This window comes from Micropterus dolomieu, linkage group LG11 (genome assembly GCF_021292245.1).
Source record: "Micropterus dolomieu isolate WLL.071019.BEF.003 ecotype Adirondacks linkage group LG11, ASM2129224v1, whole genome shotgun sequence".
Taxonomy (NCBI): Eukaryota; Metazoa; Chordata; class Actinopteri; order Centrarchiformes; family Centrarchidae; genus Micropterus; species Micropterus dolomieu.
Window position 1 is genome coordinate 2,792,064 of NC_060160.1, and position 21,347 is coordinate 2,813,410.

General features: G+C 41.3%; 1 protein-coding gene across 1 annotated transcript in view; it reads left to right on the plus strand.

Moving 5' to 3' along the window:
- LOC123979363 (neuronal PAS domain-containing protein 3) overlaps positions 1–21,347 on the plus strand; it is a 197,576-nt gene that overhangs the window by 8,205 nt on the left and 168,024 nt on the right. The window lies entirely within an intron of this gene.

The following is a 21,347-nucleotide window of genomic DNA, read 5'->3' on the forward strand; positions in this document are numbered from 1 at the left end:
GGGGGGGGGGGGGGGGACAAAAAGGGAAGTTAAACTTCAAACAGGAGCCTTGATGTTGATATCATTTAATAACATCAGGTCCGGCACACACAGTCACAAAGCTCTCATTAGTCTTAACAGCAATCAGTTTGTACGACAGAACGAAACAGAGGCTTTTAGTGACGAGAACAAGTCTTCTGACCTGCTACCACACACACATATATATAAACCAAGGCATCTTTGTAAAGACAGCATTATAAATCAGTCAGTCTCTGAAATGCAGCTTTATTTTTATGTATTGAAATTTGTCAGAGTCGTGCTGTGGGCGTCTGTGTGTGTTTGTGACAGTAGCAGTGTTTCTGAATGATGCAACACTGTGACAAAACTAAGAAATGATGTATTTCATATCCACTATTATTGTCCTGCTTTCAATGTGTCTGCTTCTTGTCCGAATAGACAGAATTGACAATAAACCTGATATTTTCACTTCGATATTTGGTCTTAAATGTGGTAAATTTAATCTGTCTGTCTATCTGGGAACACACGCGTAAATTAACTTCAGTATGATGAAAATGTGTCAGCCAAAAGGCAGATGTCTATCGGCAGGCAGGACGTTGTTTTACATTAAAAGAAACAAGACAAAGCAGCCAAAACAATATCAAAGCTTATTTAACAGGGCTCGACAATAACGGTGGCCCGATGGCCTGGGGCCAGTAAAAAGTCAACGTCGGGACAGTTGAACCAGCAACTCGGGCCAGTGCAAAAACATTAGTATTTAAAAATAAAAAAATTTGAAACTCAATCTTCCTGCAGTTGTTTTGCAGCTTGTCCAATCAAGAGTTACAGTTACGTGACGAGTGGTCGTCAAATGTTATATCTCTAATCTCAATCAAGCACCAACCTCTGGGTCTGAAAGTGAAACCATGCAGACGGAACTTAAAACTGCATTCTCTCTAACGGCCAGCAGGGGGGGGGAAATCAGCTGGCTGCAGAAAGACGTCTGGTTCCATGAGGAATAAAATGTTCCTACTTCTCAGCTGATTTATTACCTCAGTAAACACTTTCATAATGAGTTCATGCTCTCAGGCGCTAGTTTCAAGTCTTTAACACAACATGATGTTCATTTAGTAAGTGGTCCTATTTAGGGGCAAATAGACGATAATGCAGCGTATGTTTTTTATGCGGGACAATAATAAGGATAATATGGACAGAGGCGACTCGTGTCTGCTGCTCTGCGTACACTTTTTTAAAAATTAAATGGCTGCCAGCAGGAGAGAGAGGACGTCATGTTTGACTCTTGTTAGTATGTTTTCTTTTAAAAGTAAATTGCTTTACCAAAGATATATTGATCAGCACTGAACCAGCCACATGAATGCACAGTAAGATTTCGCTGTGTATTTTAAGGGCCCGAGCATGAAACATGCGAGGTCCCTATCGGAACTGAAGGAATTTTGTTTTCTTCTCCAAAGTAATCTCATTTTATGGTGGCCTAAACATGCTCACCAAAACTCACCAAACTTTGCACATAATTCAGGCGGTGCGAAAAAGTTCTTCTTTTATGGGTCTCGCACATGGCTGTGGCAAAATTGCTCAGTATCGCCCCCTACGGAGCAGGCCCCTATGTGTACAAAGTTTCGGTGGTACGTGTATCATGTCCAGACGCGCAAAGAAGCCTCTTGGAGCAATGTCCCACACCCAACAGGAAGTCAGCCATTTTGGATTTAATGGTCATTTTTGGCAATTTACACACTTCTTACTTTAACGAACTCCTCCTAGGGAATTAATCCGATCGACTTCAAATTTTCACTGTGCAGTCTAAACCCTATGACGATTGAAAGTTGTACAAACGGTGAGTTTTCATCCACAAGCGTACCCGTGGTGTGGCGTCCAAAATCGACAATTCATGTACATGCTCGCATCTGTATTCAATTTTACATGTTTATTAAGGAGTCCCGCCCTGAACACATGTACACGCCAAGATTCACCCATAGTCATAGTGCCACCTACTGACAACAGGAAGTGACCTTTAATGAAGCAGCCCCCGCGGCACGTTTCCCCTACATGTATGAAATTTCTGTGGCACATGTATCATGTCCAGACGTACTAAAAAGCCTCTTGGAGCGATGCACTAAACCCAACAGGAAGTCAACCATTCTGAATTTTATGGTCATTTTTGGATGATTTACACACTCCGTACTTTAACATTCTTCCTACAGAATTAGTCCTACTGACTTCAGATTTTCGCTGTCTAGTCTAATCTCATTGACGCTTAAAAGTTGAACAAATGGTGAGTTTTTGTGTAACGGCGTGCCCGTGGTGCGGCATCCAAAATAGATCATTTGCCATGAAAGAGGAAGTTCTTGTAACTTCAGTGTACATGCTCACATCTGCACAAAACGTTACGTGCTTTATAACAGTCGCGCACACATCTACATGCCAATATTCACTTATAGTCGTAGCGCCAAGTGCTATGCAGCGCAACAGGGGGGACACAGCGTCCGAAGCGCTTGGCAAATTCACAGCCGCACCAGCAGAGCTCCAGAATCTGCTATGTAGCTGCCTCACACCTCGACGCGCAACACCTGCAAGGGCCTGCCCAACGCTGCTTGCAGTTTTAATTCTTTCTGGTCACTGCGCAAAAACATCCACTACATTAATTTTCTGTCAGTGTCATTTTCCATATGACTTATTTTGGTCCTTCGTTTTTTAAGTTGAGATGTGCAAAATGAACACCCTCTCCTTCACTATGCGAGTAGCCAGTTTGTACTTGAAAAATAGGTGTGCACTAAGCTATGTGGATTTTATGCAGCTGATTCATTCGTTCTTTCAAACTTCACACGCTGAAGAAACATCTGCCGGCCCACTGGCTCGATGTCTGTGATACCAGCCAAGTTAGCCCAGTTCCCCAGTTGCTGAGATCAGGAACATGACATTTAAGTTTGCCAGAGCAAGATACACTTTTCCCAAGGTTCCCTTTAATAATATAGATTGAACAAGATGCTTTTGTGAAACTTAATCAAAAGTTTGTTGCATAAAAACAAGTATTGTTGTTGGCTGTAAATGCAACTTTAAGATGCTATGGTCTAATATTTATATTTCAAAAGCTTCTTGATGCTGCAAGAATAAAATAAATGAATATTTTCAACACTTGGATAGATAAATTTGGTCAAATTCAGACAATATGAGCAATAAAGCTTTTCTCTGAGATATCAGAAAAGCAGATGTACCATATTTCCCCCTTTCTTTGATTCAGCTGAGACTAAACATACTGCTACTTAAAAAATAAAAAAGTTCTTGTGATCAACAACCTCGTCAAAGTCAATTCAGCTCCTGTTTTTTTCCTCCTTAAAAATATTAAAAAATCAATTAGTAAGAGTGCAGATCAAACGGTTTGAGTGACAGGCAGCCGGCGACAAATTAATCAGCGTCCTTAGGGACAGATGGCTTCAAAATGAACTTAGCCTCAAAGCAACATTTTTTTCATCTTTGCTATGTTAATATACAACAGAAGATTTCCAGTGTTGTAGTTAGGAAACAACAGCTGTAATCAGTCCAGTAGCAGATTGCCTTTGGTTTGAGAAGAAAGACATACAGGAGGAAAGGAGGGGAGACAGGGGATAAGGGAAGGAAAACAGGAAAGAGAACAAGGGGTGGAAATAACTAGAGAGAAATGAAATAAAAAAGGAAAGGCCACGGGAAGAAAAGGAGGAAACGAGGAAGTCAAGGGAAGTGAAAGATGGAAAGATGGAAAGAGGAAAGATAGGGTAAAAGAGGGAAGGAATGAGGGACCAAAGGAACAAAAAGCAAAGTAAAGTGGTAGAAAGAAGAAGAGCAATCAAGGATCGGAGGACGGGGTATAGTAAAGCCGGGTTTCCACCAAAGGAACCCCCAAAACTAGGGACCTTTGGAGGAACTCACTGCTTCCACCGCAGGAACCAGGGTCTAAATTTAGTTCTAGGGTCTTTGTCCCCCCACCAAAAAAAAATTTCCCTGATCAGAGGGGGTAGTACTTTCCAAAAGTACCGGTACTTGGGGGGGGTTGGGCATTAAAATGTATTTCTCGGAAATAGCAGCCAGCGCGCAGCGGTGTGTTTACAGCTAACAGCTGATTGAGTTAAGCTAAACACTGGGTCCGGAGTGGTTGTTTTAAGTTTTCATCAATCCGGTGGTTTCGGAACACAGAGCCTAAGTCAGTCTCCTCGTTTCCAAACAAGCGGAACCAGCAAATAATTAAAGCACATTAAAAAAAATATACATATCACGTTCTTCCGACGCTCAGGCAACTGAGTCCTGCAGCTCGTCGGCTGCAAATGTTTGGCTGGAGTTATTTTATGAACTTGGCTTTATCCAGTTTGTAACAAACTATTGTGTCTCTTCATTATACTCCCACACAAAGAGCTGTTTTAATGGTCAAACACAGCCTGTAGTTTTTCATTATATTCCTGCCAAATCTGATGTTCAATTATAAATTTTGCTCATCGATCATGGTTACTAAATTATGATGCCAGTCAATTGCTTTGTACGGCATGCAGGCCTACAGCCTACATCAGCTGATTAATTTGCCTAATCTTCGCATGTCTTTAGACCACGGTGGAAATGCACACAACACTGGGCTGAAGGGACCTTTTAGTTCCTTTAAAAGAGATCTGGGGACTTAAAAGTCCTGGGTACTTTTGGTGGAAATGTGGCTTAAGATGGCTTAAGAAGAGAGAGAGAACCGGCATCAGCAGTAATTCAGATACTGTTAGTGTGTGTGTTCATGCTAATAAGCTGGCGCTAGCTGTGGCTGGAAAAACCCATAGACAAGCTAATCACAGATAGGGCTAACTGGTTGGCAGATAAATAATGTGTGTTTATGCAGATTGTGAAACAGATTTAAATGGTGAAGACTCAGAATAAGGTCGGTGTTATTCAATGTTACTTACTTTCAACAAAACCCTAACCACCACTGTGTCAGTCTCTTTCTCAATACTTATTGATTTCCTGTCTGTGGATCTCAGCTTCAAAGCTGTTCTGAATGAAGATGTAAAAAAATATCATCTCTCATTTTTTTGTTTGTTTTTAAAGTCTCTTTTAAAGTGTTATTTCCTTTAACAGCTACTCACTGTAGTTTTTACTAATCAAACAGCCGGATATTCAGCGGATTAAGTCACATTCAAGGACGTTTCATCAGATTTGTTAACCGTAAGAAAAAAATATAACATATGATCATTAACAAAGATGGAGGGACAGTGTGCAAGGGAAAGAGATAAACTGGCATTCAGATGAAAATAGAATTGTGTGAGTTTGACCATGTTGCTACAGGTACACATAAGACATAAAATACAATCCAGGATGTTCAAAACATTGCACAGTGGTTCAAGTTACCATGAGAGAGGATTTTACAACTCAAATCCAAATTTTCATGTTAAATTGTAATCCTTCAGGAATATGCAATTTAGTTTTTGTCTTGATATCAGAAGTCTGTGAGGGACTTTTTTGAAGTCAACTTCATTCATCTTAGTTTTAGTCAAGTCTTAATCATCAATAAGTTAGTCAACAAAAACTTTGTGAAAATTTTACTACAGTACCAAGTACAAGCTTTTTAGTCAAACTTCGACAAACTGCTTCCAGGTTTGAATCCACCTGATTTTAGTCTACAAAAACTGGAACAAACTGTCCAAATTGCCCTTTTATTTTCTGTATTTAGCCTCACTGAACTATCTGCTCTTGACAGGTGCTCTATAAATAAATTAACGTACTGAAGAAAATAAGTGCTGAACATTTAATGAGCCTTTCTACTCCTATTTAAGAGTTACAAACTAAAATAAAGCCAAGATTTATGCAGTGCTCATGCTGGTCTGAACATGAGTTAGAGGGAGAAATGGAAGCATGAAGATGGATGACAGAGTGATGGAAGGATAGAAATGGGGGGTTATAGGAATGAATGCATAACGGTGGAAACAGAGATGAGGGATGTGGATGCGATGGAGGGACAGATAGAGGGATGGAGGAGTGTTTCAGAGAGCAGTTATGAGTGTTATTAAGAAATGGCTCGACTGCTAACGGAGCGTTCAAATGGCTGTACAGCTGAATGCTTCACGGCCCAGCAAACACAAGCCTGACCGCCCTCTCTCTCTCCATCTCCAGTTGATCCAATTCTCTCTCTCTTTCTGATTCATTCGTCTCTCTCTCTGTCCTCCAACTCTCCCCTGTTACATTTTAAATTGTAAAAATCCATTCAATCCATTGGTTTCAATCAGAAAGTGCAGCAGTCTGTGTGCGCGCTCACATAACTGCACATTATGGGTCTGTGAGTATATTTATCTATCTATGTTTATGTCCCCACATGTTTATCTTTTGTGTGTGCGTGCGAGCGCACCCAAATGACAAAACTAATAAACCACCATATCACTAATTCCAAAAACGGTATATATGATCGATTCCCAAAATATATGACCATTCCCCTAAACAACATATATGGCCACTACCCAAAAAGACATATGACAATTCCCCAAATCAACATATACGACTAGTCCCCTAAACATGACTATTCCCCAAACAGACAAATACGAACATTCCCCAAAACGACATATCACTATTCCCCAAACAGACAAATACGACCAATCCCCAAAACGACAATCGTGACCATTCCCCAAAACGACATATTCGACCACTCCCCAAAACGGCATGACCATTCCCCAAACATATGACCATTCCATAAACCACCATATCACTATTCCCTAAAACGGTATATATGATCGATTTCCAAAACGACATATATGACCATTAGAAAGTATCATGACGTATCATCGTTCCCCAAAACAACATATCTGACCGTTGTGGCTGGACACCGCATTCAGGCTGCGACGCAGTTGACGGAGCTGATCGCGGCTATTCTAGACAATGCTTGTGATGCGACCATGTGCGCAAAACGACATAACTATTCCCCAAAACGACATATCACTATTCCCCAAACAGACAAATATGACCAATCCCCAAAACGACATACGCGACAACTCGCCAAAAACGACATATGCGACCACTCCCCCAAAAAGACATACGCGACCACTCCCCCAAAAAGACATACGCGACCACTCCCCCAAAAAGACATACGCGACCACTCCCCCAAAACAACATATACGCATTCAGGCTGCGACGCAGTCGACGGAGCTGATCGCGGCTATTCTAGACAATGCTTGTGATGCGACCATGTGCGCAAAAATAAACAAAATTTAACAGATTTAAAAAATAAACCAAAAAGTCTACTTACCTAATGGTAGAGGCACAAAAATCAAGGAAAAATTACAAAATCAAATAAATCTGAGCAAGTCAACAAAATTAGGCAAAACGCTCCGCCTCTAAAACACTCCCTGTTTGGTATGAAGCCTTGCTGAGGACAGAACAAACGTTTGAGATGATTATGAAAGACTTCATAACTCACGTCAGCTCTAAGCATCTAAACATTTCTGTTAAACTGAGCCTATATGTGGGTAAAATTTGCAAAGTGATAGCATGTACGACTGATTTGTTTGAAGTTTTAAACTTTAGATGTAGCACCATCATCAGGACTATTAGCCCACAAAGCCAGCTGAGGAAGTTTAGCATAGGCTTTGAAAAGTTCAAAGTTTTAGTTATTTTGCATGCATGGGAAGGCAGATTTCGTGGTAGGAATAATCTCCCTAATAAAGGCAGAAATTTGTGTGTATCTGTTTGTATTTCAATTATGTCTAGACCCGTTCATCCAGTCGACCTCACACGTGGTGGGTGTGTTGTATGTTCTGAAATAATATAATTTGAATAAATTACAGTACATTGTGAGCCGCTTCGTTCTGCAACAGCAAGAAGATTAGATAGTATTCCCCGATTATCCTGTTCCTTCTCATCCTTTTCAGGATAAATGGCACTAGTAGTTGTGCTTACACATTGTTGGAATGAGGTTCAACTCCCTGCGGTGTCCTTGTTCAACTGCCCGGAGAGTATTAAGAAGCCTACTATTTCAAATAAACTTCACATTTAAGACTTACTGCTTGCTTGATTATGCGTAAGGCAGTAACAGAAAATATTATATAATACTGGCAAATAGAAGAGGGTCCAGCAGCACAGCACAATTACCATTTGATTACAACAAACCCAACTTTGTTTTCCTACATTAAACTAGATATAATGACTATTTCAAGTTGTGAAATTTCAAAATCAACAAGTAATTCCTCCTGCAATCTCCATTAAGAGCTCTGGATCATGCTGGTCAGCTTCTAATTCCAAACTTTTCACATACTTGCATACTAGATCTTGGTTGAACTGATGAGAATACTCATTACGTCCACACATGCTACAGTCCTAATTAAAATCACCCCTTTTGCCAGTACAATTAATCTAGCCTAGTCTGGAAATTTGTTTTGAAACAGTGGACGGCTCCCAAATTAATGAAATATTCAGACTGATTGTTTGAAGTTAATGTCCTTAATTTTCTTCTGCATAATTCTGGACAATTCATTACTCCAAAGTCTATGAACACATTTAGTTTTTACATTAAATTACTCACCATTTTGTGGTTGCTCCAGAATTTTCTCAACCTTACAGGGAACTATAACATCCTTTAACTTTATTTAAAGCATATAAACAATCACAATTTAGGCCGTTAATCATGTCAAGAGTGTGTGGTCTACCATGCAGTGTGTATACTTTGAACTCCTCCCACTATTGGCGCAAACACAAATCCCATGGTACCTACTGTATATTTCTATATTTATTGGTGGGTATACTCTCGATACCAAAAAATCTTGATGGGTAAAACTCCACATCCCTGTCCATTCCCTCAGCTCCCGTCCAGTCCAATCATGTGTATTGGCAATCGGTGCTGCAGCTCTTTAAAAAGCTCCTTATTCCCCAGTTTATTCTGACATTTTGATTCACGATCAGCTATAGGAGGAGGGGGAAAAAATAATTAAAAAATAAAAAACACCCTTTGAGACAAACTCAGCCCGCTTAACTAATTACCAACATATATCACCGCTGGCTCCGACAAGCCAATTACACCTGATTGGAAATACTTTACTTTGTTCAACACACGCTTTTCATGTCGGTTTTAATTCAGTGTCAAAGCTTGCCTTTCTGAATATTAGAGTGGATGATTGACTGCTGAGGGCCTTACAGTGTACAGTACATAAGCCAATAATGTCCCATTTGTCTGGTAAGGAGGGAAAGCTGGGTAAACAGATTAGAAAAGGACATTAGATGTATAACTGGGTTAGTAAGGACATCAGCTCTAATGGGTAAACGTCCTTCACAAGAGTCTCACAGTGATTAATACAAAGTGATTCCAATGACTGTGGGATTTCCTGGAAACAGAAAATGATAGGTCTGATGGGAAAGAAGGTCAAATTAACAAAGTAAACAAAGATATGTAGATACCTTCGATCAATGCTGTGAGACTCTACAATTAATTCATGACCAGGATGTTTTCATTGCTCATTTTCAATTAGCAAATCAAGGCCCTAAAGATCTACCACACTCCTTACTGGTCCCTTGAACCACCTAAAGACCTAAAAACCCTCTTAAAGGGCCCCTGGAACCCACCCATAACTTTAAATTCACTCAAAACACCACAACCTCTTTAAAGACCTCTCGAATGACCAGGGCTCGATAGAAAATGTATTTGGGACGAAGAAAAATATTCTGTATGACGCCTCTAGGACGAAAGGGATTGTGTAGGTCTGTGTGTTTATTTATTATGATCACTTAACAAATGACAAACTGAACCGACCGAGAGCTGACTACAACGGAGGCCGTCTTCTCATGCTGTTACTACAGTCACGCTGGCTGCTCACCTGTTCCCGCGGTACAGGTCCATTGATTCCCTCAGTCACAAACGGCTTGCTGACCTCTCAATCGCGCTGTGTAGGCTAGCGTTAAGCGCCACACATCAATCTTCTCACAACAAATCTATATTCTGATATGTCGACTAGCGGCGAGAATCATCTCTACCCAGTTGATGCAACTCGGCATACGGTGTGATCGTAAACAAACCCGCGCACGCCAAGGTTCTACCAGCAGACTCGCTGGTAGACTTTTGCATTATAAACATCTAAAACCTGAAGCACAGTCTGGCTCTGTTTGGGACTGTGAGTTGCACTTTATCGCAGCTGCAGAAGTTAATATGAGCATTTGCGCTGAGACGTCTGCCTGATTGGCAGTGTTGGTTTCGGTTTCTACCTCCGACGAAGTGCAGCACACTTGTTTCATTCAGTACAGTCTGAAGGGGAGCACAGCAGAGTTATATTATATTATGAATTCTCATTAAATAATGATGTTAGTCTCATAATATCAAGGTTTTCTTCAGGACAAAGCTATGTGAGATTCTGAATGAGCAGAAAGTTTTGAACATGAGCAGAAAAGCTGCTGAAACAAAGTCCAGGATTTTATAACTGAATTGAAATGAAATAACTTACAGATAACTTTTCAGTTTTGTTTATAAAGCTTTTTGTTTGAATCAAGAAAAATATAAAAATTATTTATTTAATCAATTTATAATCATTTATTATGTCACTAACAACTATAGAGGATAATAAAGTAAAGAAACAACATTTTGATTTTGGGATGCTTTACATTAACTTCAGGACGGTTCAAAATGTTTTTCATAGATTCCTTTGAACTGCCTGACAGACACAAACAATCCCTTATACACTCCCCTTGACCCTAATGAAAAATGCTCTATTAAGCAATGTACGGTTTCTTGAAAGAACCCTAGAGTTATTTTAAAAACTCTTAAACCCTGTAAATGACACCTCCAGCCTGTAAAAGGCCCCAAGAACTGTCTAAAATCCCTGTAAACATCCCAAGAGCCCTTTGAAAAGACCTTGGAACTGTCTTAAACACCCCTACAAACCTTCAAAGAACTCTTTAAAAGTACATAATGTCCCTGTAAACAATGTTCAGTCCCTTAAAATACACATGGAACTATTTAAAGACCTTTTCCCCCCCCTGGGAACACCTGAAACCCTCTGTAAGCGTCTTCAAACAAAACCTCTATCTACTAAATCAAGCTACAGTTCCTTGAAATTTTCAAAACACAGACAGCAGAGAGTGGAAAGGAAATGAGGAAGATGGTGATGCAACAAGGCAATACTCCGACCGGGACTCTGGTTCCTGAAAAAGCTCTGGCATCGCCTCGTCCACATCCAGACTTGCTTTATAAACCCTTCAAATTAAACATTTTATCTAACTTCTCCCTCTCAGGTTGCTCATGAATCAGCACAGAAATTTGCCAGAAGTGACCAGGTACGTTCCCTAGCGCTGGGCCAGACACTTTCCTCCAAATTCTTTCAGTTCAGCCAATCGCAAAGCTCTAATCTGAACACTTCTTCTACCGCATTATTGTTAACAGAGTGGCAGTTACAACAGATAAAAACAGACTGGATTGATCAGAGTGCGGCCTAAGTGAAACTACAACAGGCAGCCGACTGCTTCTCTGCGATCACTGCGGAGGAGAATCAGAGCTCAGCTGTGTACAAATCCATGCAGACACTCAGCGAGACAAAAACATGTAATTTCATATGCAAACCCGCAGAGACAAACACAGCCTGATTCAATAAGTGAACGACTCTCAGTCTCTCTCTGAGCGTCCCCATGTTCTTGTTAATTGTAACGTCTTTCAGGGAGGTAAACAGAAACAAGCAACTATATTTTCTGTCATTACAGCACATTGTTGGACAACAACACTTCCCGGAGCTGTTTTGTGTTTGCCAACAAAATAAAGAAAAAAGATAGAGAAGGAGAAAAAAAAAAAATGTTGTTCAAGTAATTGTTTCCATGGTGATTATTATTTCCTCTTTGGTATGTGAGTGTGTGACAGCATGTAGGACGAGAGAGAGGGAGGGTGTGTGTGTTTGTGTGAGGGGGGATGAATGAAACGCCCGGCAGCTACGTCTGCAGCCGAAAGCAATTTCCTCGTCTAAATTTAGTTATGCAAAGCCTATGGGCATCATCAGCATTTGGTAATTAGTTTTATAATTACTGCTGTTTCCCTCTCCCTCTGTCATTTCATTTTTCTTTACACCGCGACTGGGGAATCAAAACATCTCACACTCGCAGCTGGCCAAATTACTCTCCGTTTATTAAGTGCGCGCATGCACTTCGAGCGGTTTTAGCCGGCGGACGGAGCGGCGTCTCCGCTGCAGAGCAGAGCGGGGCTTAGCCGGTGGGAGGGGGGGCAGCAACGCCGCAGGTTTCTACAGCGAGAGAGCCGAAGCAGCGTTTGACAAGTTTATTATGTTTAGAAGCAGCAGCTGCCTCGCTCATCTCTTCTTAGGTTTAAGATGAGATCTGTGGGCAAAAAGGCTGGAGTGATTACAACTGGATGGGGAGTCTTTGGGAAGGAAATAATAATTATCTTCCAATGTGTACATGTTGTAGTACAAATAATAGTGGCTCAGTGTTTCATATGCTTTGGTTCAGCCCCACTGTGCTTTAGTTTAGGGCAGGAGTCGTGTTGTTGTTATCAAACATCAGTGGGAAGACGATCCTGCTGTTAAATGACAACTAACCTGAATTTAACAGCTGGAGGGAGATCAGGGTGGTTAGCTTACAGACGGAAGCATCAGGCTGTAAGCTGGAGAGTGCCTTGTGATCTGTCATTGCAAATCTGGATCAACACACCTCCTAAAACATACTGTGTGTCAGGTTAAAACCTCAAAAGTTTTGTTTGGAAGTTACCTCAAAAATATGTGCACCTTCTGTTGGTTCAACACAAGGCCGCAACATTAGTTAAAAAAAATAATAATAATCGACTCAACACTGGTGGGTTTAAGAGGTTTTCAAGACAAACTAGAAACAAAGCACTTGTTGTCTGGCTATAAATATATAAAATCCTTTGAGATGTCTTAAAAATACATTATTTCAAGTATACACAGAAAAACTACGGAAATGTGAGTATTTTTATCTGACAACACAATGACATATCTACTAATGTATTTTTTGCCATTCTTGAAGGCTGAAATTCTGCTCTTGCGAAATACAGTTTGTGCACAACAATTCACTTTTCTTTAAAGTAACATGAACCATTTCATCATTAAGCCATGAGTGAAATATAAACTAGGGCTAAAACGATTCATCAATGAAATCGATTAATTCTATTAATTTGATAACTAAAAAGCATTGAAACTAATTCTTTTCACCGATGCTTCGTTTAATCCATATAACTATTCAGGTGACATTCAGGTGAAAATAACGTCTTTTTTGCACTCCAAGGGAGCGTTTTCCTTGGAATGTGACGTCACGTGAATAGTATGAACATAGCACACGGTTTCACACGGACATTTATTACTGTCACACATCACTTTAACGCTGTGGTCAAGTGAACACGACGTGATTATGATGGCGCTGTTTTGCAAACTGGAGGAAGAGAGAGAAAATAGCGAGGGACGAAGAATAAAGTCTCCAAAGTATGTGATTATTTCAAACTAAAAGAAAACAACAACTCTGTAATGTCACAGTCCGTCTACCATAAAACGAAACTTATGTCGCCTCGGCAACAGCACCTGATCAGAAAGCAGCCGGTGTTCTGCCAGCGGACCACAGACAAGGTAACATTAACAGCAACTTTAGCATTTAACTGAAATCCTGATTGATTGTTGAGTTGAAGGCCAAAGCAAGCTGCAATCCGCAGCTGTAAATGTACATAGAGACGGGACGACGCATCTCCACTTCCTACCACGGTACAAAAAAGAAGCCGAACTATCTCCGATACGGGCGCCGTCATTATGCGCTGGTGATGTAATTTGGAGCAAGTGGCTGCACAGTAGTGATCAACACCTGGCCGACTCAGTTACAAGCAGGGCTCAGCTGTCAATCATGACATCTTAATCACAATTCTTTAAAAGACTAAGGGCCAGCTGCTGTACTGAAAACGCCTAGCTGGGAGCGCTAGGGTGCGCTTTGGAGGCCCCACGGTTTTTTTCCCCCCGAGACGCTGTGGTTGCTATGATACATACTATCCGTGGAGGTGATGTGTTGCAAGTAGGCTAGCTAATTTTACTGTGTAGCAAATGTCACCACAAAGTAGGGAAGGCGTCCTTGGCTCTGCATGAAGAGAAGGCTGAAACATGCGAGCACAGACTGTCCGTACACGGGTCCGTGAGATTTTGCAGGCGAGGAAACACAGGCACATTGTTTCGTTAGAGATCGGATGTGCTCGGTGCGGTCTTTGTCCCGCCCCTCCTGCACTGTGATTGGACGGCTGGGTTCAAAGTGACCGTGATGAGCGCAGCTTTTTTTCCCCCAAAGTTGAACATTTTTCAAGTCTCGGCGACCAGAAAAAAACGCGCAGCGCCCAGAGCGGAAAAGACGCTCAGCGCCTCGTCACGCTGCTGACGTACCAAAAACGCGGCGCTCCTATTGCAATGAATTGACAAGGGGCCACAGCTAAGGGACACTTAGCAGAATGTTCGTTCATATAATCTGTTCATCTTAACCAAGCAAGTCTGGAAGCTCGGTCCCTGCAGAGCACCTCACCCTCGTTCCTCTCAGTCTGCCTTTGAAGCGAGCGCAGTTCAGTTCAGAGTGGCAGCACTGAATCACAGCCGGACTGCAGGCTGGGCTGGGGAGGCGGGAGGGGTTTTGATGGGAGCGCTGTGTTTATCCGGGTGTCGGGGTCACTGTGTTCCCTCACTATAATGGAGGAAGCCATTAGCCCAGCCAGCAGGCCGCATCATAAAAACGTCAGCTGGTACAAAGAGACGAGATGGATCATAACGAGACGAGACTCCCGCTGCTCTCCCTCTCTGTCTCTCTGCCTCTCTCTCACAGCCTCACTGATAGCCTCTGTCTCTCTAATTGACTGTCTCGTTTATTTTTCTCTCTTTCTCCCCCGTCTCGTCTTTATCCCTCTCATTTTTCTACTCAGTCTCTCTCCTCTGATGCTCCTCTTTTATTCCTTCTCTCTCTCTCTGAGCGCTTACAGTCTCACTAAGCAGGAGGTTGATTTTGTATAAAACGGCAGTCTGACTGTACGTAATGCTAAGCGGATGGGAACACACACACACATAAAAACACACTTTTTAGACAATGAGGACTCAGCTAACATTGTGAAATGCAGACGATGTCTCACAACATGATTTCTGACGTTTCCTTAAGATATCAGCTGCAGCAAAAATTTTTGAGGGGGAGAGGCTCAGGCTGGCTTTAGACTTATACTGTATTGCTTTTGTTATATTAGACAGTACGATGGAAATGATGATTTGACTCAGTGAGTTTTTGTCCCCCAGAAATCGCAGTTTTGCGTACAATAGACACGGCTTTTCCAAAGCGTGTATATGTGACGCATGAGATGCGATCGGGTTGAAATAACACTTACAGCCTACACTTGTACTGTGCATGTCGCCGTTTACTTTGCGATAACTCCCAGTCTTTTTTTCCGCCGCCACAGTCGCTTTTAACTCCCGAGTTACATTCAGTAACAGTCCCAGCTCGTTATTGGTCAATGCATAAAATACAAAATTAAAAAAATTATAAAAAGGTGTGGTTCTTTGTCTGTAGTACTTTATTCTTTCGCCAAATCTTCTGTAACCACGGAATAGACAATCTGCTTCATGTGTACGTGAACTTAAAACTTTAAATTAGTCAGTGTTGATCTGGTGTCACGCAGGAATCGAACCTTTAAGTCTCCTGTCTGAAGATTCTGCGTTTGACCCAACAATCCACACTAACAAGCTCCTTACGCTGACATTCTCGCTCTATATACTTCATCTCCTAACATTTTCTTTCATCAAACGGCCAACAGAGGTCGTTGCCAAAAAAACCCCCAAACAAATAAGCTGTTGCACAATCAACATATATGGCCATTTTTCTGGTGAGGACGGGCTGACACATACGTCAGAACGAGGCTTAAGTTTGAACTTATGAACAGCTGCTCCACCTGCAGGTCTTTAGTCCCTGCTATTCAATCACAGCATGAAAAATACTCAACTGTAACCATTTTTTTCCTCCAATTTTCCATTTCTAAAAGTGCAATTTTTTGTTATGGACTTAAACTTAATTGTCCCGTAATAACACTAATTCTTAATTGTTCACACTGAAACCTCCTGGATCTCCGCTGGGTCAGTTAGGGTGTTTTTATTTTGTTGCAAATAAGTTTTAAGTCTGAGGCACCAAGTTTGTTACTGCTTTTACACAAAACACGTCAGTCAATTATTTAAGATTATGATACACATTATATGATCTTAGAAATTGCCTTTTGGCTCCAGAAGCTAATGATAAATTAACTTTTACTTACACATCATAAACCGATTTCTCCATCCACCCACACACACACACACCCACGTTTCTTCTTCTCATTGACGCAATGCATTCCCTAAACCCTCACAACTACATGCCAAACCTTAACCCTTAACCCAAAACAGAGTCTCCACCTAGGGTGACCTCAGTTTTGGTCCCCGTCGGTTAGTGTGCATTCAAATTAAAAACACAGACACACACACACACACACACAGCATGCTAAATCCCACCTTCTGCCCTTTGAGCTCCTGTACTGAGCCATAAATAGGTTTGTGGGTCTTATGAAAAACGCCATAATTTATATTTTAATAACCCAGTGAGAATATATTTATACAGAGCATAGTGCAGCAGCAGATATGAATGACACACTGTGTGTGTGTGTGTGTGTGTGTTTGCAGTTATATGCGTGTTCTTAATATGTACATGTGGGTATTGTGAGAGTAAAGTATGTGTAAAACTTGTGTGCATGTTTGTTTATAGGTGTGTGTGTGTGTGTGTGTGAAGTCGTTTGCTTGTGTGTGTACAGTGAGGCTTTTTGTGTGTGTGTGTGTGTCTTGATTGTAGACTGGCTCATGAAGTGTGGCATTTTGGTGTCTGCTGCTCTCTGCATGCATAATGAATAGCCAGGTGTCGGAGGGGGTCACACACACACAGAAGCTGCAACACTCTTAAACACACAAACTGTATGCACATGTGCAACCACACACACAGAAATTCACACAAACACTTTGACCAACACTCAGTCGCACAGTGAAATGGTGAGCGGTCAGTCGTGTAAGCACACACGCGCACGCACACACACAAACGCAGGCTGGGTGTCAGAATGCTCCAAAGGTCATGGTTGTTTGTGTGGCGTCCTGCAGCAGATGTGGAAACTCTCTGACAGGAAGTCAAAACCTCCAACACTAAACTGTAGAAGAGCAACTGATGGGTCAATTACTGCAAAGGTCAAGGGGGGGGGGGGGGGTGGGGGGAAGCTACGAAGAGGAAGGGGGGAGGAGGGGTTTGAGGAAGAGAAAGGAGGTGGAAGATAAGGGGAGGAGGAGAAGATGGAGGGTAGAAAAGGGAAAGGACATTAGGAAGACGGACTGACGAACATTAGAGGAAGAGGACGACAGGAGGGGTAAGGAAAAGGAAAGGAAGAGGGGGTAGAAAGGGGCAGAGAGAAGGGCGGAGAAGATGAAGGGAGGCGGTGAGGGAGAGGATGTTAGGAAGCGCTTGAGAGAGGCAAGAGGGGAAGAGGAAGAGGAGAATAGGAGTATGAAATAAATGGAGGCCCAGAGGAATAGGACAGGATGAGGTAGGCTGAACACAATAATTGTTTTATTTTATTCACTTCAATCATACACAAATTAAGACTATTACTATTAAGATGTTTATTTTGTTGAGGAAAAAGCACTGAAAAAAGCTTTTACTTAATTTTACTCGTGCACATTTGCTGAAAAAGATGAATGCGCCTGAAGAACGTTCTACCTCCGATTTGTGATCCACTGTTTGAAATCAAGTGTTTGTTCTGACCATGTAGAAAAGTTTAAACCACAATTAACCATCAGGTTTCTTCAACTTTCACTCAGGAGCAAAAATCAGCCTTTAAACTCAAAAGAAATAACGATTCGATACTTACCGTGGTAATTATCGATATTGAAAGATATGACACTTTTTATCGTGATAACATTTTTGCCCATATCGTCCAGCCCAGGGATGAGGATAAAAGGAGAACAGGAAGTGGAGAAGAGGAGAGAAAATTACGATAGGGGAGGAGAAGGTGGGGGGGGGGAGGCAAAGAAAAGTAATGAACATGTAGGGGGTTAAAAAAAGGGGGGGGGGGGGGGGGGGGGGGGGGGGGGGGGGGGGAGACCGGGAGAGGAGAAGATGAAACAGGAAAGAAAAGGAAAAGATATAGAATATAGGGAGGAAGAGGTGAGGAGGAGAAAGCAGAAAGGGTGGTGCAAATGGATAAAAGTAAAAGAACAGAAAGAGATGTAAGTAGGAAGAATGAAGGGAGAACAGTATGAAGACATGGAGAAGGAGAGAAGTGGGAGAAAGAGGAGAAGGGAAAGGGAGGTAAAGGGGTGAAATGAGTTAAGACGGGATAACAAACACACACATTGCGATAATGAATCAACAGACTGGAGGTCAAACAGCTCCAGCTCTGATAGCTGCTCACACAGATGAACGCTTCATTTATTTACATGCCTGTCCCCACTGCAGCTCTGGAAAGTCAGACGGACACAATTTTTCTGTTTTTTTTAGAAACTGAAAAGCAATGCAGTTGAGAGAAATACAGATAGAAACAAAAGGGATGAAAAGAGATGAGAGAGAGCGTTTGTGGGTGTCCTTTCTTAGGAAGAAAGGATGAGAAAGAAATACATAGAAGATGAAATCATGAGGGGAAAAAAACATTAATGACAGAGGGAGAGAAGAAGAAAATACAATAAATGAGGATGTTTTCAGTGGGTCAAACAGAAAGAGTATGGAGTCATCAGAGAGAAAACCGCACACACACAGAGCCATCTTCATTACCTGAGCCGATGCAGAGCAGCTACACAGAGGCCAAAATCAATAACACTCTGCTGTACTGAACACTCACACAGTGACACACACAAACACACAGTATTTTGGAAGAGGATATTCATTGTCTACAGTCAGTCAATAGGAGAGCGAGAAAAGACTCAACACACACACCTCATGTACAGTACATGCTCTGTGTGTTTATATGTGTAGGTGGGAGGGACAATCTGATTAAATTGCATTTTCTGCTTGTGCATGTGATATTCATACATAAAAGGTGAGAGCGGCCTCTTGAATATCAGTGAGGACCTTTCTGTGCTTCAGACCTTCACACACACACACTGAGGACATCTGGGCCTCCTACACCCTCGTGTCGTCTTCATGTGGCTGTTTGGAGGCGGAGCGGCAGGTTGCTAATGAGTTTGACTAAATTGCTATCAACAGGAAAAAAACAAAAAGCTGATCTTTAGGCCCGATTCTTTATTTATTGTATTTTAAGGGACGGACAAATATTACAATTTCTGTGACAATTACAGGATTAAGTTTTTCAAGAGCGGGTCAGTTAGTGTTGAGATGAAATCATACAGTGTGCATTTACTACACAATAGACTTTATGGACCCTTCGGGACAGAGCGACAAGCTGTTCTCATCCCAGGGCTAAAACCGCTTATGTTGGTACTGAAAGCAGAAAAATCTATTAACAAATTCAAGAGAACCAGTTACTAATTCAAGTGTCTTAACTTCTGCAGGAAATGAATTTGAGTTAGTTTTCAGTTAAATGTTTAGGTATAGCCACTGATTATAAACCATTTCAAAACTCATATTAACCTGGTGTGTAAGATCAAGATAAAGCTAGGCTTTCTCTATAGATCCACATCATGCTTCTTCCCATGCTAGATTATGGAGATTTGATATATGAGAGAGTTTATTCCGTTTGTTTATTGTTTATTCCGTCTTTTCACTGGCTGTAGTTGGACACATCTTTAGCCGTGTTTCCATCAACGTTTTTTTAATGCACATTTTGAAGTATCGCATTACAAAAAGTTTACGGAAACGGCAAAATTCAAAATCCCCAATTTCACAAAAAAGCTCGCCTGAAGTGGTTTTTGCCTTTGTGGAAAAAAAGAGTAAATGTGCTAAATGGGAGATGGAAACACTTTTGCCGAATTAGTTTTGATGTATCGAACTTGTAACTCGCGCCTGATTCCCATAACGTGCGCAGACATGGCTGGAAGCAACTTGCCCGCTTGAAACACATTCCTGAGGACCTCTCTCCATTTTTCTAAGATCAATAGCCATCATGTCCATCCACTGGTTTTGTTTCTTGTTTGAAACCCTTACGTCTTGTTTATTACAGCCATGTTTAATGCAAACTACTGACGTAACTACGCTTGCCGTAGCCTGGTTTATTCGCTTCAAACCAACTGATGGAAACGCACCTAATTCGGAATTACTTTTGTTTTTCCTTTTTTGAGGCATTTTAAAAGTCCACTTAAAATTTTCATGACAATTAGATGGAAACATGACTATTGTACCTTTTACGGTCAAGCTCAATGGCCCATCTATGCAAGAAGGTATAATCAGTGGCTGTGTTTTATCTATAAGGAACTTCTACCTTCCCGAGCGTTTTTCTAACGAGGACTCACAGCCATTATGGATTACATTCTAAGGACGTCCTGCATTTGCTTGGAAACTGTCTTTATTTCTTATAGACAGACACTTCTTAAGGATATGGAGCAGGTGAATATTGGTCAGTGTCTTTGTTTCTAAATTTGTATTTTGCCTTATTCAGTGAACTAGGAGGCTTGTGTTTATTTAAGTAATTAAGTCTTTTTTATATGTTTGAAACTTGTCCTTCGTGTTCTTTAAAGCTTGGCCAGGTCTCTCTTGCAAAATAGATTTTAATCTCGACGAGACTCACCTGGTTAAATAAATAAAGGTTCTGTAACTTCAAACTTTGAAGAAGTCAACTTTGACTATACGTCACCTGCCCTGAAAGCCCTGGGTGTCTCATGCTGCATATTATCACCTTATAAAGTTGTCATACTGAATGTGTTAACATGTACAGACACAGAAGAACATTTTCATCCAACTGGAGTTGTGTTTGTGTCAAACCTGATGAATATAACTCCAATACTCACTCTCCCTTTAGCACAGGTTTGGTCTTCTCCAACTCTGGTCTAGTCTCTAACTGTGTCTGCCTGCAGTTTGCTGCTGGGCAGGTTGTGCACAGTGGGTTTATCAGAGCTAAGTGGCTGAAATGAGGTGGATGAACCACAACAGTAACAGGCTGCAGGCCTTGAAAGCAAAACAGTGAGCTGAAAGATGTCTAAAGCTGTCTGTATAGCTGCAGAGTTAATCACTCGTCATTCTCATTAAGACTATTTTAATAAATGTAAGATTTTAACAGACTCAATCGGGGTTTTCTGTAACAACTGTATATTACATACAATTGCATCTTGAATTACATTTAGGTTAAGAGATATAGGTCGGCTGTCAGTGATGCTCATCAGAGGTATACTAATACAAACTCGTGTGTAAAATGTGACTTGGGATGATTCGCTCTGAAAGGAAGTAGGACTGTGCCACAGGAAATTTTCAACACA